At 45.1% G+C, this 21,678-nt stretch overlaps 1 protein-coding gene and 1 pseudogene across 1 annotated transcript in view; one reads left to right on the forward strand and one right to left on the reverse strand.

Annotated features, from left to right (window-relative positions):
• The window catches only part of MRPS28 (mitochondrial ribosomal protein S28), a 72,123-nt gene that overhangs the window by 25,415 nt on the left and 25,030 nt on the right, over positions 1 to 21,678 (reverse strand). The gene's annotated exons all lie outside the window — the stretch shown is intronic.
• On the forward strand, positions 4,199 to 7,617 carry LOC123652326 (annotated as a pseudogene).

A 21,678-nucleotide genomic window follows, 5' to 3' on the forward strand; every position in this document is an offset into this window, starting at 1 on the left:
TCAATTTCATTCATGAAACAAAAATGACTTAAAACTCCTTTTAGAACAACTGAGAAAATAAATGAAGGATAGAAGAAGGTTGAGGGAGAGAAGGCAAACCCTAATAGAAAGCTATCAATAGATAGATGGTGGCCGGACCCAGAGATGAAGGCAGACACCGGCCATGAGTGCAGAGAAGCAAAGCCTGCTAACACCGGCTGTGGCGCTGGCTGCTGGTGACAGTGGTACCTGGTGACAGCTTCGGGGCAATGCTTCTAATGGCTCCTCTCTGATTCTTCACATGTGTACTTGGGGACAGAGATGGGAACGTCATGGAGGATGGAATCGGGGTGCTCGTGAATTCCTCCTGATACAACCTTACACCTCCCCACAGTGCAGCCTGCAGTGGCTGCTCCATGGGCCTCGCGCCCGGGTTTGGCGGTCATTTCACTTATCAGTGGGCAGCACTGCCGAAAGAAACATCTCTGAGCTTCTCTTCTACACTGACTGGTGTTACACATCTGCGATGGTTAGTTTTGTGTCAGCGTGGCCAGGCTGCAGGACTCAGTTATCTTTTAATCCTCACCCAAGGACATGTCTTCATTTATTTTTAGAGAGAGTAGAAGGGGGAGAGGGAAGGAGAGAAAGAAACATCACCGTGAGAGAGATACATCGATTAGTTGTCTCCCTTGCACACCCCAACCAGGGCTGGAGATCGAACCTATAACACAGGTATGTGCCCTTGACCAGGAATCCACCACCCTTTGGTGCGCAGGCCAATGCTTCAACCACTGAGCACACTGGCCAGGGCAGGACCCAGTTATTTGATTAAGCACAAACCTGGGTGATGCTGTGAAAGCAATTTGGAGACTGGGTCGGCCACAATCCGTAGTCGGCCCCTATGTGAGTGGGCCTCATCCAGGCAGAGGGAGCAGGGGAGATCTCACAAGCAGTAACTGAGGTTTCCTGGAGGAGAAACTCTCCTGAGCCTGCAGCCCGCCCGCCCGCTCTGCATGCTTCACACTTGCCAGTCCCACAACTGTGTGTGCCAGTTCCTTAAAGTCAGTCCCCTCCTGTGTCTGTACTTCCTGTTGGCTCCATTTCTCTGAACCGATGGTGGCATCGGCCTTTCTATTTTCATCCATCCACACTGAGTACCCATAGGGCTGGGACCCTGATCCCAGGGCTATGGTGAGCTAAGGGGCACTAAGTTTACTCCCTAAACTTGGGTCAAGGTTTGATTGGCAGAGGATTTCCCTGGCTGCAGAGCTCTCCATTTGATTCTAATACATAATGCATAAAATAAATATACATTCAGATCCATATATGTTTTTTATTTTATACATTATATACATGTAAAAACATATATTTAGTTATATATAAAATATAATCATATGCAAATACAAGGTGGAGCAAAAATAGGTTTATACTTATGAGTACACAAAAGTTTATTCTCGTATTATTTTATTGTATTGTTTATTTGTATTACAACTGTAAATCCATTTTTGCCCCATCTTATATATACTTATACATAAATATACAATATAATTTATAACATTTTCTTTATTACACTTTTATTTATATTAAAACTTTATAAATAAGTTAAGTTATAAATATAATATACACAAATACAAGTTATAAATAAATAAAAATTTACAGCTCTAAATTATAGAACTAGAGGCCCAGTGCATGGGTTCCTGCACCAGTGAGGTCCCTTGGCCTGGCCTGTGCCCTCTATCAATCTGGGACTCCTCAGGGGATGTCAGAGAGCTGGTTTCAGCCCAACCCCCACAGACCAGGCTGAGGGATACCACCGGTACACGAATCCATACACCAGGCCTCTAAGATATTTGGTTAATCTCTCCCCACCCTCTCCCTCCTCACTTCCCTCTGAGATTCATCAGTCTGTTCCATGTTTCTATGCCTGTGGTTTCTGCTCCTGCATTGAGCATCTGCTCTCTGGTGGTCAGTGCACATCATAGCTACCAGTCAGCCAGTCACTTAGGCATATATATATATATATATATATATATATATATATATATACACACACACACACACACACACACACATATTATAATTTTAAGTATACAATATGTTAATTACATATAGTTATACATAAATATATTTATACTTTAAGTATATACGCGCGCACACACACACACACACACACACACACACACACACACACATATATATATATGGTGTATGTGTGAAAATACAGTAGACAGACACATATAGAAAACATTGATTATATCAAAACCTTGGAGATGGGGCCCTCTGGTTAACCGAATTTCTTTGGTTGTTGGAAATTTGTCTCCTTTTTTTGTTGAACACATTTAAAACAGAAGGGCGGGGGATGGGGAGGCGAACAAATAGTAAGGTGTTAATTTAAACAGAAAAATATCAGTAATTACATGAATGTAAAAAATCTAAATATTCCCATTAATAGTCAAGGACTACAGACTGGATAAACAAAACCCAACTAAATGCTGCTTACAAGAGTCTTACTTTGAACAAATGTAAGACAGAGAGGTTGGAAGTGCCAGGCTGGAGAAAGATACACCACCAAACACTAACCTAGAGCTGGAGCAGCAGTATTTACAGGAGACAAAGCAGCTGTCAAGGCATGCAGCATTAGTAGATGAAAAGGAACATTTCATAATGACAAATGGAATTCCACCAGGAAGAGAAATCATTCTAAACTTCCAGGAACCTAAGGATGCAGCCTCACAAGACACACAACACTGCCTTGGGCACAGACCCGGAGTTACGAGCTGGTCTGGAGGGTTAAAGGGATCACACAGCGTGTCCACGGTGAGCACAGAGTACACAGGTGAGTACGACACCAGCACATGCCCTGTCACAGCTGGAGCCACAGACTTTACAATGAACTTCTTCCTGTTTTCACATGTGAGCTTATTAAACATTATAACAGGAATATGTTACTTCAAATGCAGCAAAGATTACTGAGCTAATGGCCTTCTATTGTTAATCTGACTTGAACTGTAGCAGTAAATCAACTCCAAAGTACGGTTATTAATTTTCTCCTGGTATGAAGGGCACACATGATTAAGTCATGCTTCAAAGAGCAGGCCACAGGCTGAGCCCAGATCTGCTACCCAGAGAAGGTAAAACAGGAAGGAAACAGCTGTCATTTCCAGGGGCTGCTGCCCTACCTATTGTAAGAGTCACAAGACAATTGGCTTTCTAAATGAAAAGACACAATGAAGCTTTTCCTAAGAACTACCAGATTTTAAGTTATCTTTTCGTTGTCTATACATAGTTTTTTTAAAGTTAGATTTCACCCTGAAAGATTCCACAGTATAACTCTAAATAAATGGGACAAAAGGAGTTTCCTTCCAAATGAATGGACATGGTTTCCACTACGTGAAATACTTGTACCTAGAAAGGCTCTTCAGCAGATAGAAACTCAAGCACACTCATAATTCAGGTTTTTTATATAAAACTAGAGGTTCAGTCCGGAGGGTAAGAGTACCTTTCCTGTCATTGCCTCTCCAGTGCCTGGAATGCAGGGGCACTGGGCTGCCACCCTGTGTGCCCGCGGGAAGGCAGGAGCGAGCCGGGCGTGCGGGACTCTGGCTCCACAGCTGGCACCCTCCCCGCTCAGGCATCCCAGTGCTTTCCACCCAGGTCCAATCGGCCTGCACCCACCCACTTGGAGTTCTCCTGGATGTTTAATGCAATGGCCCAGTGTCAAAACCTCAGGGAAAGAAACTTAGAAAAACCCTGAAGTTATAGGTCTTAAAAGTGTCATTCTACTTCCTGTCATTCCACTCCTAACACGTCACGGCGCCCCTGTGGCAGCATGAATCAGAAGCTAACAGACTGTACTTTCAAACTGCACCCACACCCCGCACAGAGCCCATCACCCTAAGCCTTTAAGCAATACTGTGAAGAATGAGCTGAGTGGTGAAAATGCACGCAGAGAGCTCCGGGCTAACTGGATTATTCCTAAACTCCTTCTGCCTTAAGAGTGACTCTTCTGCAGGAGATGAATTCACAGCTTCTGCTCTCTAGCAGAGAAGCCGGAAAGGACAGGCTTTTCAACATAATTAACAGCCACCAGCCCCGCTCACTCAGTGTACTTGTCACGGTGGGGAGCATGGACCTCTGGCAAACACATCGCCCCTAGAGGAGCAGGGCAACAAGCAGCAAAGCTGCAAGAGGCAGACCTTCCACAGTGACGTGGCACAGGATGGCACCACCTCCACCTCACACTCCTTACAACGAAACTGAGTCAGGGAAAACCCTGGATACCACGGGGAAGGCGGCCGGCCGCGGTGAGAGGCTGTTTCACAGAATGCACCTCGCTGATCGTCTGGACCTCCTAACCCGCTGTCATTTTCAGTTAAAATTCACTCATGTGCAGCACGTGAGACTCCAGACACAGGACAAAAGCACATTTTTTCCTGGAAGGCGGGGGCGGTGACCGATGTCAATAGCTGCAGCTGTGACTGTATAATTACCTGTTTGCTCTGACGTGGCACACAGTTTAGATTTAATAGGTCAGATGACAATGCACAAAATGCACTTAGCCTATGATTACCCCTTTTCAAACATTCTCTCATTCGCAACTTCGACCCTGGGAACATAGCAGGCAGAGACTTAGGTCAATAAGAAACACTGGCCAGCACAATAGGCCTTGCCTCAAACGGCGCTGTTGACAGACACCAGCACAAAGGAGATGAATGGAGGCCCCCTCAGTTCTCACACAGAGGGAAGAATGAGTCAGTGTACTGCCGCTTTGGTGCTGTTTGTACAGTGTATGCGGCTTTTGTCCGCGGCCACTGTTCTCAGCTCAATGGGGCGACACAGCCGAGGAAGTGCGGGCGGAAGAGCCTCCCTCTTCCCTGCGGCCAGCAGCGGGTCCACGGGCACGTGACAGGCCGAGTGAGACCGGGCAAGTCACCAGCTACGCTCCTTCCGCCCACCGCATGGAGAGTGGCTTCTGAGTTTAAGTTCAAAGAATGCATTACTTAGGGTGCCTAGAAAAGCCACTATTAGCTGGACATTAATATAGTTGTTGACTGAATTATTGTTCACTTGTATCTCCTATTTCTTTTTCAAATGCTTGTGTTACAAGCAAAGAGAAATCAGGACTGACCCAAGGTAGGAACCAAAGTAAAGCGGCCAGGACTCAGCAGAGACAGATGGATCCGGGCCAGCAAGCAGACGAGGGGGCAGGAGGCATCAGCCAGGCTGGCAGTGGCATTGCACCCGCGTGTGTCAATGCTGTCCTGTCCCAAGTGTATGCACACCTCTCTTTATGCCTACTTCCCAAGGGAAAGGGGTGTAACCATTAGGAACCCAACCCAGGGGTAAATGGAATCAGGGCGGCGTGGACAGGCAGCTCCATAGTGGAAGACGGTGAGCTTTGCACTGGCCAAGGAATCGGAGCTAGAGCGAGGGACAAGCTTCTGTGCTGAACGAAATGTCACTGCCCAAAGCCAAAAACATCTCGGCAGGACAGCATCAGCATTTAAGGTACATGTTTTAGAATTAGTCTGTGTTCAAATTTTGATTCTGTGTGCCAGCCCTCCAGACTTCATTTCAGCACCTGCAAAATGGCATGTCTATCCATTCCTTTACTCAAAAAATACCTGGCTCAGTTGGTTGGAGCATCATCCCATACTCCAAAAGGCTGCAGATTCCATTCCCCGCCAGAGCACATACCTAGGTTGTGGGTTTGATTCCTAGACAGGGAGGGTACAAAAGGCAACATATTGATGTTTCTCACATTGGTATTTCTCTGTCTGTCTCTCTCTAAAATCAATGAAAACATATCCTCAAGTGAGAATGAATGAATGAATGAATGAATAGCTAAATACTGAGGCAATACTAGTACTCACTTCATTTGTTGCCATGACGATAAGATAAATTAATACACGGGAGGTACCTAGAGGCGGACCTGGCACTGTAAGGTGCCTATTCTGAGTGCCAGAACCGGAGTCCATGAGGACTCCTCACTGACCAGGGGCTGTTTTTAATGGTCTCTAGGAAACAGATGAAGTCAAGCTTTGTGGGTGCCACACACGCGACACAGCTACATATAGAATGCACACGTCTATTAATATTAAAACTGTAAAGAAGTATATAACTTGAATTTTCTCCTGCATCTACATCAATGTACAACTAATAATTATTCCCAAGGAAGAAAACAAAAACGAACATTAATTAAGTGCTTGCTATTTTAGGGGCCAGATATTCTTCTAAGTGATTTATCTAAAGCACTATTATTTTTGCAGTGAAGAAAATGAAAAATAGAGCATTAAGAAATTTGCTTACGATTACACTGTTAAGAAGCAAACCCAGGCAATCTGACTTCTAACCGATACTGTGCTCAAAGCACTACATGATACTGTCGCATTAATATTCCTGTGAGAGCATCTACACAGACTTGCTAAGTAGTGCTATCGTTATTCCTGTAGTTAGCAAAGAAAAGAAGTCACTTTAAAAAGTGAAAAAAAAAGAAGTTACTTTTTAGAAGCTTCCGACATAGAATAAAACCACATATCCATAGCAGCCTCCGAAATGATGATTTACTATGAAATAAAATACGCCTAAGGTTTGTCCTTTTAACCTTTTTGAAGAACAGGCAGTTGCTGACCACGTCTAGTCTAACAGGAGTCAAAAAGTAAAAAAAAAATTTAACTGCTTTTATAAAACCTCATCACCACACAATCGTAATTAGTTTCATGCATGTGAATTCAATCTTTCTTACAGGTTAATATATCTGTAATGATTCTGCCAATGCAAAAAAGTTAATTAACAAAAAATAACTTCTTTGAGAATAGATGCTTTAACCACATAAGTGATCACTTAGAAGTAAAAAAAAAAAAAAACCAAATCCATTTCAACAACTGTCAGAGTGCCTCTCCATGCTTAAATCTCTGTGGCACTTATTTTCAGCTGGTCTGCCCCAAACCCCCTGAGCATCAGCCCTAGTCCCCCTCTCGGGCCGTTTTCTCTACAACAAGACAAAAGAAACTATCATGAACCAAGAGAAACTCGCCAAATTGCAGGCACTAGTGCGCAGAAAGAAAGAAGGTAGTTCACAGAAGAGCTACAGCAGATGATAAAAAACTTCATTCCCCTTGAAGAAGTCAGGGTGGCAATATCTCTGGTATTGAAGGGGTAAATACGTTCACAAACCATGACGGGCCATTCTGGGACAGAGCAGCCAACACAAGTGCTACCTCGCATCTTAAACCAGCTCGACAGACAGTCTGACTGGTGGAAGGAGACGGCTGAAGCTCTGCCCAATCGTGGTAAAAAGCACCGCTCGCTACTGGAGAGAATGATGATGACGAAGTCCCAGATCTTGTGAGGATCTGATGAGGCTTCCAAGAATGAAACAGGCTGAATTGAGCCAACTCTGAAGAAGATGAACTTGAAGAAGTTTCTGGGAGCTGCTATTTTACATTATGACTGCTTTTTCAAAGCTTGTTTGTGGATCTGATAAAATCTAGAGCTCCAATATTTTTTAGCCCAATGCCCCTGGACACTGCAGCTCTTTTCAGTTTTTGCTTATACATACATCATTCTTTGCACCTAAGTAAGCTGAAGAAGCTTGGGAATAAAGTTTGAAACAGGTTAATAAAATTCTTTGCCTAGAAATCTATACTAATAAAAGGGAGATATACTAATTAGACCAGACATCTCCTGGAGTCCTTTCTGACAAAGCTGGGCCTGGGCAAAGCTGCCCATGGTCCCAGGAGGAGCCACCCATGGTCCTGGGTGCCTGCAGCGGGCCAGAGGGAGAGAAGCCCAGGTCCCCGGTTCAGGGGCCGAGGCAGAGGAAGTTAGGGGTGATCAGGCAGGCAGGAGAGCAGTTAGGGGTGATCAGGCTGGCAGGAGAGCAGTTAGGAGCGATCAGGCCAGCTGGGAAGCAGATAGGGGTGATCAGGCTGGCAGGCAGAAGGATTAGGAGCAATCAGGAAGGCAGTCAGGCAGGTGAGCCATTAGGAGCCAGCAGTCCCAGATTGCGAGAGGGATGTCTGACTGCCAGTTTAGGTCCAATCCCTGAAGGGACCCAGATTGGAGAGGATGCAGGCCGGGCTGAGGAACCCCCCTCCCGCCGTGCATGAATTTTGTGCATCAGGCCTGTAGTAAATAAATAAATAAATAAATAAATATATCTTTACATGTATTTATTAGTCAAAGAACAGCAATATCAACCAAGAACCATGTCAGAAGTAAAAGTTTGCACTAATTTAAAAGTTCATTCCATATGACTGATTTCACTTATTCTTCAAAATCTTATCTTGAATATTATATACAAATAGAGCATAAAAATCACATGAAAAGATATAAATTGTCAAAGTTTTTCTTCAAGTGTTTATTATAACATCCTATATAATAAAAGCCTAATATGCTAAATGTCCTGTTGGCTGGTAGGCCATTCAACCAATTAAAGCTAATGATATGCTAAGGCCACTCAACTGGCCACCAGGGGGAAGTTTCTCTGACCCTTAGGTTAGCTTGCTGCTGTGGTTGATTGGGACTGAGCGAGATGGGCTGGACATGCCCTAGAGCCTTCCCATGGTACCTCCTCGGCTGACCAATCTCCCATGTCCCTCTCAGGCCCTGATCATGGCGGCATCCTTCAGCCTGGCCTGCACCCTCTTGCAATCTGGAACCCCTCAGGGGATGTTGAGAGCGGGTTTCAACCCGATCCCTCAGACCAGGCTGAGGGACCTCACTGGTACACAGATTTGTGCACTGGGCCTCTAGTAATAGATATTAATATAGCATTTTACTTCTTAAAAACTAATGTTTTAATAACCTGAAGTTTGCCTGGCTTTAGTTCTTTCATCATTCATAAAAAGAATCTGATTAGCACAGTATAATCTGTATATTAGACAGGAAATGTGACTATTATTATTTTATTACTAGAGGCCCGGTGCATGAATTCATGCACCATTGGGGTCCCTCAACCTGGCCTGCAAGATCAGGCTGAAACTGGCTCTCTGACATACCCCAAGGGTTTCTGGATTGTGAGGGCACAGGCCAGGCCATGGGACCCCACCAGTGCATGATCAGGGCCAGGGAGGGATATGGAAGGTTCAACAGCTGGGGAGGGAACTCAGGAGGGCTCCAGGGCATGTCCAGCCCATCTAGCTCAGTCCTGATCAGACGGAACCCAGAAGCAAGCTAATCTACCAGATGGAGCATCTCCCTCCAGTGGTGAGGCCTAAACCAGCAATTGGACATCCCTCTCACAATCCTGGACCACTGGTTCCTAATCGCTCACCTGCCTGCCTGCCTGGTTGCCCCTAACTACCCACCCCCAAACTAATCGCCCCCACCCCGCTGGCCTGGACACCCCTCACAGCGCCCCCGCTGGCCTAGTCATCCTATGCAGCCTGCTTGTTCAGTCATTTGGTCGTTCCTCACTAACCCCCTACCAGCCTGGTTGCCCCATGCAGCCTGCTTGTTCGGTCGTTTGGTCGTCCCTCACTAATCCCCCTGCTGGCCTGGTCATTGGCAGCCATCTTGTGAGAATGTGAGGATTAATTTGCTTATTACCTCTTTATTATATTACCTCCTTAGTCCTCTAGAGGTCTGATGTACAAAATTTGAGCGAGGGGTGTCACTCAGCCCAGCCTGCACCCTCTTCAATTTGGGACCCCTTGGAGGATGTCTGATTGCAAGATTAAGCCTAAACTGGCTTGCAATCTGGAACCGCTGGCTCCTAACCACTCACCTGCCTGCCTGCCTGCCTGATTGTTCCTAACTGCCTCTATTTGCCAGCCTGATGCCCCTAACTACCCTCCCCCTGTTAGCCTGATCAGCCCTAACTGCCCTCTATTGCCAGCCTAATTGCCCTAACCATCTCTGCCTTGGCACCCTCCACCGTGGCTTTGTCCAGAAGGATGTTGAAAAGGACATCTGGAAGAGGTTTGATCTAATTAGCATATTACCCTTTTATTAGTATAGATAATAAGCTTTCTATCTTACTTTGTGTTGACACTTCTTTGACTAGGCTATCCCAAGGTATAGTTTTTCATCTTGGAAGGTATACATTTTGATTCTTTGACTCCAAAGTACACATCCTTTTCCAAAAATTGCTGAGCAATTGAATATATACATTTAAGAGCAATCTTGATTCCCAAATGCTATGGTCTGAACTTTTCTTCTCCCTCTCCCTCCAAATTCATATAGTAAATCCTAACACCCAAAGTGCTGGTGTTAGGAGGTGGGCCTTTGGGGTGACTATATTACAGGGGGGCCCTTATGAATGGGACTAGAGACTATAAAAGAGGACCCACAGAGCTCCCTCCTCCCTCTGCCTCATGAGAACAGTGTGAAGTCGGCAGTCCATGAACCAGGAAGCGGGTCCTTACCAGGCTTGGAATTGGCTAGTGCCTATATGGTGGGACTTCCCTGCCACCAGAACTGTGAGAAATAAATGTTTGGTGTTTAAGGCATTTCATATAAGATATTCTAACAGCCCAAACAGGCCAAGACACTGAATAAGTTCCATTTTCTCTATATTCATAAACTGACTACAACACTTGGCAAGAATCAAAGACTCACTTGAAAAAGGAAGGAAAAGAACGTAAAAACCAGAGCTCTGAATTAAATGTATAGAGGTGTACTGGATATGTACTTGGACATGTACTGGATATGTTTTCCCACCGCAAGTGCTCCTTCTGGTAACGCTCCAAAGCCTACACTGGGAGAAAAAGACAAAGGCCCAGCCTGTAACCCTACTATGCTGCCTGAGGCCAAGTCCTTCTCAGTACTGGTAGCCTGGGAGCCTGATAGCGCCTCCTGGAACGCATCTTCTGACCACAGCCAAGAGAATGAGAGCAGGAAGCAGGGTGTGCGGGTACAGGCTGCTGGCTCCCAGAGACAGATTCACTTTAACTAGCTTAGGAACAAAGAGAGGAAGCATGGATTTGTTACAGGATACATGGAGGCCTTAGGAAACCCCAGAGCAGATTCTAGAAGGGCTATGCCCAGACATGAGAGCCATGAGACTTGGCAGTGATGTGTAGCTTCCCTTCCCCTCCCCCTCTTCACTCTCATGTCTGCATAATCCTCCCGCTTCCTCTGTCCTCCAGTCAGCATGGCATATAAGGCTGCTCAAGGCCTTTGGGTTTACAAGGTAAAGCCCCAGACATGTGAATAGACTAACCGTTTCTCTTGCTTTTGTTCCCATTCCCAAATTCAAGGGACGGAACTTTGAATTGGTTGCAGGAGGGTGTGCAGTAGAGCAGTGTGCCAGCACGGCCCTAGGAAGCTGGCAGGTCACAGTGGCAGGTGTCCACTCTCTCTGCCCTGGCCAGCAAGGACAGACTCCTCTGACGGACTGCTCAGCCCTTTCTCCCTGGAGCCCATCCTAAAAATCTTGAGTTTTTGTTTCCTATAGTAAACCCTCTACCTGACCTCAAATCAGCTATCTGGGACAACATGCTGACATTATCCTGACTGCACAGACAAGAATGGTAGTACGGTCACCACCTGTTTGCTCAGCCAATAATCCTAACACGTTCTCCTTCCTACTTATTTATCGATTAGTCTGTGAGTCTAAAGTATCTTTTTAATCAGTTCCCCACCCCATTCCAACAACAAAGCCACGGTCTTCATTCAAGATCTTATCTCTTCTGAATTTTTAGACTAGCTTCCTAATTGATCTTCCTGCCTCCAAATCTCCAATATTTTTTGTACTAGCTTCAATAATTTCGATTTTAAAGAAAAATACTGTCCTGTTACACCTCATGCTTAAAATTCTCTCCCAGCTCCTCACAGCAGAGGGCCCCACTGTGCCTTCCTATCCACCAGAACACCTAGACTCCTGGCCCTCACCTTGGTTTTCGGAATCGGAATCTCCTAGAGCAGGGCTCAAGAATGTGCCTTTTTAACGAGCTCCCCGCTTGATTCTGAGGGAACCAGTCCTGCATGTGTCTTTGGATCTGTGTCTTGGGACTACTCTAAAACAAAAAGTCAGCCAGACTCCCTGAACAGAGTGCCAGTCAATTCACAATCTGCTTCCAACCACTTCCCAGGCTCATTCCCTCCCACTCTCCCTTCATACTGCTAGGCAGCCTCACATCTGCCTTCAGCTCCTCTCCACTTCGGGAGCTTCTTATTCTTTAGGAGCCAGCTCAAATGTTACTGCCTCTGAGAAGCCTTCCCTGACTGCCTTTAGCATTTATTCATGCCTTAGGGTTTCAGAGGCAGTCTGTGTGGTGGTTAACAGTACCGACCCTGCAACCAGCCTGCCAGGGTTGGAAACTAATGAGTGAAGAACACATGGCCTCTCTGTGCCCTTAGCTGCCTGCATTGCAAAACAGGAATAATAACAGTGTGTGCCCAATATAATAGTTGGTTAGTGAGTGAATGCATGCAAAATATTTGCCTGGATTATAGCAATTAGTCATTATGTTAGCTTCCGATCAATTTAAGAATTCCCTTTCTTACTTGTGGTACAAAACTTTAAAAACAGAAATTTACAATATAATTTACTTTCATTTACTTCTCAAAAGGTGACTGAGGATGATCTACTAAATCTATTTAAGAAAAAAAGTCATTTCTATGGAAAAGATTTAGATTGCCTTTTGAAGTCATTCACTAGACAGGCAGAAACAATTTGGAAATCTGAACTATCAATTTGATTTAGAAAGAAGTAGGAAGTATTGGTTCTAGCTTTGGGTCATTATTTTCTAAATAAAGACAGAACGGAAAACTCTGGAATGAAATTTCAGAGCAAAATTTTCATCACTTATAAAACCGAAATTTTAGCCAAATATATATTTCAAAAAATCTTGTAGGTTTTCAAAATAACTAGAAACAACACAAAACCTTTTTATGAACCCTGTCCTTCCTTTCTCTAATTTTGAAAGTAATACCTGAAGTGGAAGAGGCAGAGTAGTGGGAAAACCTGGCCATCTGCACCAAGAGGGAAGCATGGCTGTGCAAGCAGAGATGTAAACAGGAAAACAGCTGGTGCTCGGACCTAAAGCGAACAGCTGGGGCATCACTAGGTGGACTCTGATTTTTTTTCTTCTCAAATATCAGCTGCTTCGGTGGAAAGGACAGAAACAAGATACAGCGAGATGTGGAAACAAGAGTCAGCTCTTCCGAAGAACACCCTCTCCTTGGATCTCCTCATCTACGTAGCAAATACTGACAGAGCACCTACTACTGCACACTCTTGGACACAGCAGTAAAAAATAAAAAGAAAATAATAATAATAATAATAATAATAAAGGGCCTGCCGAAACCGGTTTGGCTCAGTGGATAGAGCATCGGCCTGCGGACTGAAAGGTCCCAGGTTCAATTCTGGTCAAGAGCATGTACCTGGGTTGCGGACACATCCCCAGTAGGAGGTGTGCAGGAGGCAGCTGATCAATGATTCTCTCTCACTGAGGTTTCTAACTCTCTATCCTTCTTCTTTCCTCTTTGTAAAAAATCAATAAAATATATTAAAAAATTAAAAAATCCAAAATGTTTATTAAAAAAAAAAAAAGAGCCAGGCACCTTATCGTGGGGACAACCTCTATCTTCCACCAAGGTCAGCATCCTTACACACTGCCATCAGGACCACATGGCTCCAACTCCCAATTGCCACTAGAAGACTCCAGTAGATAAAACCTACCTTGTTCCCGAATCTCTAAATCATGGCTTTTTAGGTCCATGCGTGTGTTAGGGGAGTCCGAGAACCCCATAATATTGCATGCAAAGGTGTGCATAAATATACATGCATACATTGGCCTACACTGACAAGGTGCTTTCACATATTCTCAAGTGGGCCCATGGCCCCAAAAGTCTAAATATGCCCTGCTCCAGGGGTAGGGAAATTCCTGCAACTCTGTCCTAGTGAAAGGACTGCTGCCGTATTCCAATCAGAGAGGCATTCGGTAAATTCCTCATCTGACACTTTATAGCAAGATGTTCAACAATTTTATGACCAACAAATTATGTTCTGTGCATCTGAATTCTGCCCTCCAATGTTTTCAGCACCTAAAATCTATCTAGTTGCTCTGCTAGATGTCTTCCAAAAAAACTGTTTATAGAACCTGGGCTCTGTCATCTCATGCAATACAATCGTTGCGTATGACTGAACCACAGAAAAATAACTCCTTAATTTGTGGTTAGAAAGAGCACATGGTAGAAACAGCCTATAGTGGGTGGCATGAAACTATCACAATTATAAAGCAACCAAGCAAATAACACACTATGGCTACAACAGATAAAGTGTTGTGAATCCAAAACACACACAGCTATAAATAACGTCAGCGGTTGCTTGCTGAGGCCTCTGACTAGCGTCGCAGTGACCAGGGCTGCTCTTAGCATGCTTTCTAACGGAGTCACTGACGCTGTGTGACAGCGGAGCAGACTGTGTGGCACCACATGCATTGTTTGGGCTAAGAAACGAGGAGAACTGCACTGGACAGTAACGTTGGGAAAATGCTCTCTAATACAAACAATGAGCTTTCCTTTAGAAGCCACCATAAGGGAGAAGAGGGGAGGGCGACAGGCTGAGTCCCGCTGAGCCAGCAGGCCGGCAATGTGGGAAACGGTTGAATAAGAGCAATCGGTGTGCCTAAGTGTTATTTGTTGACAGCTGTAATCAGATCATTCCCCAACATTAAAATCATAGATTTTAGAACTGGGAAGGCTCTAAAAAAATCAACAAGACAATGGGACTGAGGATCAACGAGGATGTGTGAATTGCTCAAGTTGACAAAACTAGAACAGAAAGAAATTGAGTCTTTTGACTCCCTTATGTTGCCATTCTTACACAGAAAAGTTTCTTTTATTAATATATAACTCACATACCATACAATTCGCCCATTTAAAGTTTCACCTATTACCACAATAAAAGTCTTTTTTAAGACTTTTATTACTCTAAAAAGAAACTACTCTTTAACCATCACCCCTCCAGGCCCTAACCTTTCTTCCCTGGCAACCACTAATCTACTTTCTACTTCTAAATATGTGCCTATTCTGGACACTTCACAGACAGGAAATCATACAGCATGTAGCCCTTTGTGACTGGCTTCTCTCACTGGCATGCATGATGCTTTCAAGGTGGTCATGCTGTGTCATATATCAATACTTCACTCCCATTTAGGACTGAATAATATTCCATTGTATGGGCTATATATACAAACACACATGCTTTGTTTACCAATTCATCAGTTGGTGGATATTTGAGTTGTTTCCACCTTTTGGTTATTATGAATAATACAGATATGAACATCTGTGAACAAGTTTGTTTGTTAATTTTTAAAATTGACTTTGGAGAGGAAGAAAAAGACAGAAAAACATCTATGTGAAAGAGAAACAGATTGGCTGCTCCATCAGAGGATCGAACCTACAATCTGACTGGGAAATGAACCCAGAACCTTCTGGTGCACTCAATCAACTGAGCCACATGAGCCAGGGCTGTGTACAAGTGTTTGAGTGAACATGTTTTCATTTCTTCTGGGCACGTACCTAGGAGTGGAATTGCTAGGTCATATGGTAACTCTGTTTAAGTATTTAAGGAACTGCCAAAATATTCTTTTTTTTTTTTTTTTTTTTTTTAATCAATCTTTATTGTTCATATTATTACACAGGTTCCTCGTTTCTTCCCCCCTCCACCAGGTTCCCACCCCACCCTCTGCCCCCTCATCCTCATCCATTGGTGCACAGTTTATGTTCAGTCTCTTCCTCCCTCCCTTTCCCCGATAGTAAATCCCTTTTCAGATAGCAAATCTGTTACTTAGCATTCTCTCATATCAATAATACCTCCACATGCCCAATGATACACTTCACACAAAAGACATTTCCTAATAGGACAACCAGCCTCATCCAGGCCCCACTCAAGGCACTCACAGATCAACACCCCAGGACTATACTAACTCAACACATCCAGATATAAGCCTTCATCACTTGATTCAGCAGACCCTCAAGTTCCCGCAAAAGTTTCCAGCCATGTCTGAGAGGCAGCCGTGGGGCAGGGGCAGGTGAGGAGCGAGCTGTTTTGGGCCAGGCTGCTCCGGGCCTGGCCTCTGTTGCTCTGGTTTGTTCCACAACCAGCTGCTCCGTGTCTGGTCACTGCCGCTCCTGACCCAGTTGCTCTGGACTTGGCTGTTGCTGCTACAGGCCTGGCCACACCCGACTCGGCTGCTCTGGGCCCAATTGCTCCGGGCCCTGCCGCTCCGGGCCTGGCTGCTCCCAGCCTGTCAGCCGCTGCTCCGAGCCTGGCCACTCCCAGCCTGGCAGCCACTGCTCTGGGCCTGGCCGCACCAGACCCGGCTGCTCCGGGCCTGGCCGCTCCCAGCCTGGCAGTTGCTGCTCCGGGTCTGGTCACTGCCACTCCCGACCTAGTTGCTCTGGACTTGGCTGTTGCTGCTACAGACCTGGCCACACCCGACCCGGCTGCTCTGGGCCCGGTTGCTCCGGGCCCGGCCACTCCGGGCCTGGCTGCTCCCAGCCTGTCAGCCGCTGCTCCTGGCCTGGCCGCACCAGACCCGGCTGCTCCGGGCCTGGCTGCTCCCAGCCTGGCAGCCGCTGCTCCGAGCCTGGCCACTCCCAGCCTGGCAGCCACTGCTCCGGGCCTGGCCGCACCAGACCCGGCTGCTCCGGGCCTGGTCGCTCCCAGCCTGGCAGTCGCTGCTCTGGGTCTGGTCACTGCCACTCCCCACCTAGTTGCTCTGGACTTGGCTGTTACTGCTACAGACCTGGCCACACCCGACCCGGCTGCTCTGGGCCCGGTTGCTCCGGGCCCGGCCACTCCGGGCCTGGCTGCTCCCAGCCTGTCAGCCGCTGCTCCTGGCCTGGCCGCACCAGACCCGGCTGCTCCGGGCCTGGCCGCTCCCAGCCTGGCAGCCGCTGCTCCGAGCCTGGCCACTCCCAGCCTGGCAGCCACTGCTCCGGGCCTGGCCGCACCAGACCCGGCTGCTCCGGGCCTGGCCGCTCCCAGCCTGGCAGTCGCTGCTCTGGGTCTGGTCACTGCCACTCCCCACCTAGTTGCTCTGGACTTGGCTGTTACTGCTACAGGCCTGGCCACACCCGACCCGGCTGCTCTGGGCCCGGTTGCTCCGGGCCCGGCCGTTCCGGGCCTGGCTGCTCCCAGCCTGTCAGCCGCTGCTCCGAGCCTGGCCACTCCCAGCCTGGCAGCCACTGCTCTGGGCCTGGCCGCACCAGACCCGGCTGCTCCGGGCCTGGCCGCTCCCAGCCTGGCAGGAACTGCCAAAATATTCTTTAAGTGGCTGCACCATTTTACATCCTTACCCATCAGAAAGTTCTTGTTTCTAAATCACAAATAATCAGATCATGAGTATAAACTCCTTATTCTCTGCTGATAGGTAACTGGAAAAAAACACACACACACACAAAAAACCTAAGTATTGATAAATACATTTTTTAAACTACACACTATTTTTACATGAAATTCAGATGCAGAGTTCAGAACACAGAAAGAGAGCTTTACATGCTATTTTAAAAAGGGTTACTATGTAGTAAATACATTACTTAAACCATATGAAAGCCTTATACATGGGCTATAGATACATGTCAAACATTCTACAATACTGGGAAATCTTAAACATAAATAAAAAAGGACAAATCAAATATTCCCAAAAACTAAATTAGAATTTATCTAGTCAGGTGATATCTAGATACTTTCACTCATTAGAAAAAAAGTCTTTAAGATAAAAAGCTGATGGGTAGGGTATTCAACAGCTACATAAATGCAGTATGCTGATTTGGAAAATAAAATAAAAGCTAGCATCTACAACCATCTAAAGACATTAAAGAGCTATTGTCTAATGTTTGGTAATCAATTTGGGGACAACTACTTTATAAATTATGTAGAAAACTATATTCTGAACAAGAGACTTTGCTTTCTTTTATCAGGTGTGCTTCTTGGGTAGCAAAGAAATTGATTAAACCATAAGCAAACAAAAATCTGAGTCTAGATGAAAAAACTAGAAGGACATTTACCAAAATGATTGGTAGATGTTTGAAGGTTATGGGTTTTTTTGGGGGGTGTGTGGTTTGTTTTGTTTTGTTTTGTTTTTATTTGTTAGTTTGTTTTTTTAGTTTTAGCAGTATATTTTTAAATTGAGATATAACTGACATAAAACATTAATTTCAGGTGTACTATGTAATGACCTGAGATATGTATATGCTGTGAAACGACTACCACAATTAGTCTAGCTCACATTCATCACCACACACAGTTTTAACATAACAGAGCAGATGCATTTGATGATATTTACAATGACAGATGTACATATACTTTTTCTACTTTCTTTTCCAATATAAAAATGCAACTAGAGCCTGGCTGCTGTGACTCAGTTGTTGGGCACAGACCTATGAACCAGAAAATCATGGTTCGATTCCCAGTCAGGGCACATGCCCCGAGTTGCAGGCTTGATCCCCAGTGCAGAGTGTGCAGGAGGCAGCTGATCAATTATTCTCTCTCATCATTGATTTTTCTCTCTCATTCCCTATCTCTTCCTTCTGAAATCAATATATATTTCAAATACAACTAGAAATATTTTACTTGGTTAATTATCTACCGTATTTTTCGGACCATAAGACGCACTTTTTCCCCCCAGAAGTGGGGGGGGGGGAAAGTCCCTGCGTCTTATGGTCCAAATACAGCCTACACATATACAATACTTTAAAAAAAAAGTTTTTTTACTTGCCCGGCTCTGTGTGGTCTCTGTGTGCTTGCCCGGCTCTAAAATGGTTCTAAATGCTGCTGTTTACTTTACAGGGTTGATTACATGTGTTTATGACTGTGATGTTGGGTTTTAATGCACATAAAATATTTTAGGACACTATTTGTTTCAGAATCTTTTTTTCTTCATTTCCCTTCTCTAAAAACTGGTGCGTCTTATGGTCCGGAGCGTCTTATGGTCCGAAAAATACGGTAATTCAAAAAAATGAACCTGAAAATAGAGCTGTCCTATATAATAGAAGCTTAATATGCAAATTGTCCCCTTGACTGGGAGTTTGACCAGGAGTTCGACCAGGGGGTGGGACTGGTGGCGGCAGGCGGCCAGGGGAAGGGAGGGCTCCCCAATGCCCGTGCCCGAATTTCTGCACTGGGCCTTTAGTGCATGCAGAGATGTACAACGGCCACACTGCAATGTCATGCGTTAAAAAGACATACTTAGAAATTCAGACTAGAAAGGTCAATGTGGGAACAGCCATCCCTGCATTAGCCAATGGCTGAATTTACCTGACCTTAGATAAAATTACTTAATATCTCTGATAAGTGATTTGGTAAAACAGAAATCAGAGTGTGGCCTAAGATCAACTATGGCTTATACTTAACTAGAGGACTGATGCACAAAATTCGTGCAAGGGGCTCAGCCCTTGCAGCTGCCTCGGCCCTCGCAGTCCTGGCTTCGTCTACAATAGGGGTGTCGAACTCAATCAGAGAAGGGGCCAAAATCTAAAATCCAGCCTAAATCTCGGGCCGAATGGTTTACTGAACAGTCATAAACTGTCACTGTGATGGAAACGCAGCGGAGTGCAGTGATGACAGCGCGGTGCGGGCCACATTGCAAGGCCTGGCGGGACGGATTTGGCCCGCGGGCCTTGTGTTTGACACATGTGGTCTACAAGGTTGTCCTCAAGGTCAATCAGCTGTCTGGTCTAATTAGCTTATTTCGCTTTTTTTATTATAGATATTTCTTAATTATTTTACAAAAGGTTGCTGAAATGTAAAAAGGGATAGTAGAGGTGTGTTTGATTTGGTGACCATGTCACTTGTACTTTAAAAGGAACAGAAAGCTGTCCTCAGTGGACAGCCTGCTTGGAACTGCATCCCCACAGTGCACTCCAGAGCAAGCTAGCTCCGCCCACTCCACGGTCCCTGACTCTGCACGGCTTTCGGAACTCCTCCAGCCTCTGTTCCCATGCCTACAAGAGAAAATAATGTTCCTGGCTCACAAGCTTACTGGATCTTACCCTTTAATTAAATTGTTTAATTTCTACAATCAATGTATAATTTACATCAAATATAGAAAAGACAGAATAAAAGAATAAGCTATGGTTATGTATTTGAGAAGTGAATAGAAAATTTGAATTATGACCTAACTTCACCCTACCCCCATCTCTGGAAAAATAAAAATAAAAATAAAAATAAAACCACCAAAACAATACATAAATAAATAAATAAATAAATAAGCAGCTTCCAAGAATCGTGACATAATTTTCCAGAAAATGAGATCAGTGGATAGCAACCCATAGGAAATGAGCAAAGAACAAACTCATTCACTCATGAGTTAAATCATAATAATTAGAACGGAAAGAGGCAAAAACTCATTACTTTAATTACGTATTGTTTTCTTTACTATAGAAAGTTGAAAAATGTTATCAGAAATCATCTAAAACAAACATATCTTATAATATGAAAAGTATTCAGTTACTAATTTTTGCTTTGTTTTATAGTTTTATTTGACGATAGGGCGGGACCCACAACTTTACCTTCAAAATTCAGCCACCTTAAAAAGGTAATTTTTATTCTGAAAAAACATAAAATACTGTCCATTCCCAATGTCCGCAGCGCCCTCCCCGGAGCCTGGGGCGTCTCACACAGGGCTAACCAAGGACAGGCAGGCTGAAATCTGGAAGAGGATTCTGGAGTCTGTTTTCCAGACGGAGACAGAGAAACTGACTGTCCCTCCCGCTGTCTTCCTGCGGGAAACACAGACCTGCTGCCCCAGAGACTCCGGCACCTGGCTGCACCCCGAGCACAAGACCAGGAAGCCCGAGGCTGCTGCCAAGTTGGAGGAGGCCCCAGAAGCCACCAACGTCCGGAATTCGTACGCCAGAAAAATAAGTCTCCGTATGCTGAAGCCAGTCGTCAAGCTTTCTGCCATGCGCAGTGAAACGAGGCTAAGTGATCTGGAAAGCCACAGATCCCGGGGCTCTCCCCCCACTGTGAAGTAGGCATGTCAGTGAGTACGGGGTACAGTGTCTGCTTGACATGGAGAAAAGAGTCAAAATGTTGGCTCTTCACGATAATGAAGACCATGGTGACCTTTAATTCCCACCCAATCATGTGAAGTAAGTACTATTATTTCATTCATCCATTTTATTTTGTTTTCATTCATCCATTTTAAAGACAAGTCAGGCTCCCATGAAATTAAGCAACTTGCCCAAGATCACACAATTAATATGTAGCAGAACCAGGATTCAAATTCAGAAATTCTCTCTTCAGGGCTAATGATGCTCAGAAAAGCAACTCAACATAGTAAGAGCTACCAGAAATGCGGGATAGTCAAGCTGGCGGGGAAGGCAGGCGCTGTGGGGACAGAATATGGAGACAGAATGGTTTCCTGTAGGCAAAGTGTAGACAACTGTGCATTTGTCCCCTTATTTGTTCAATCTCTGGCAGAACATAAACAAAAAACTGGGCTAAACTCAGAGGAAGGAGTGGAAATTGGTGGAGGAACTATCAATAACTTAAGAGATGCAGATGACTCCATCTTACTTGCAGAAAGTAGCAGTGATTTGAAATAACTTCTGATGAAAGTGAAAGGAGAAAGGGCCAAAGCAGGATGGCATTCGAACATCAAGAAGACAAAACTCTGCCCTCGCTGTGTATAGAAGGGCGGTTCGATTCCCGGTCAGGGCACATCCCCAGGTTTTGGATTCAATGCCCAGTCCAAGCTCCTGTGGGAGGCAATTGGATGTCTATGTCTCTCTTTCTCT

Source organism: Pipistrellus kuhlii, unplaced genomic scaffold, assembly GCF_014108245.1.
Source record: "Pipistrellus kuhlii isolate mPipKuh1 unplaced genomic scaffold, mPipKuh1.p scaffold_m20_p_14, whole genome shotgun sequence".
Classification (NCBI taxonomy): Eukaryota; Metazoa; Chordata; class Mammalia; order Chiroptera; family Vespertilionidae; genus Pipistrellus; species Pipistrellus kuhlii.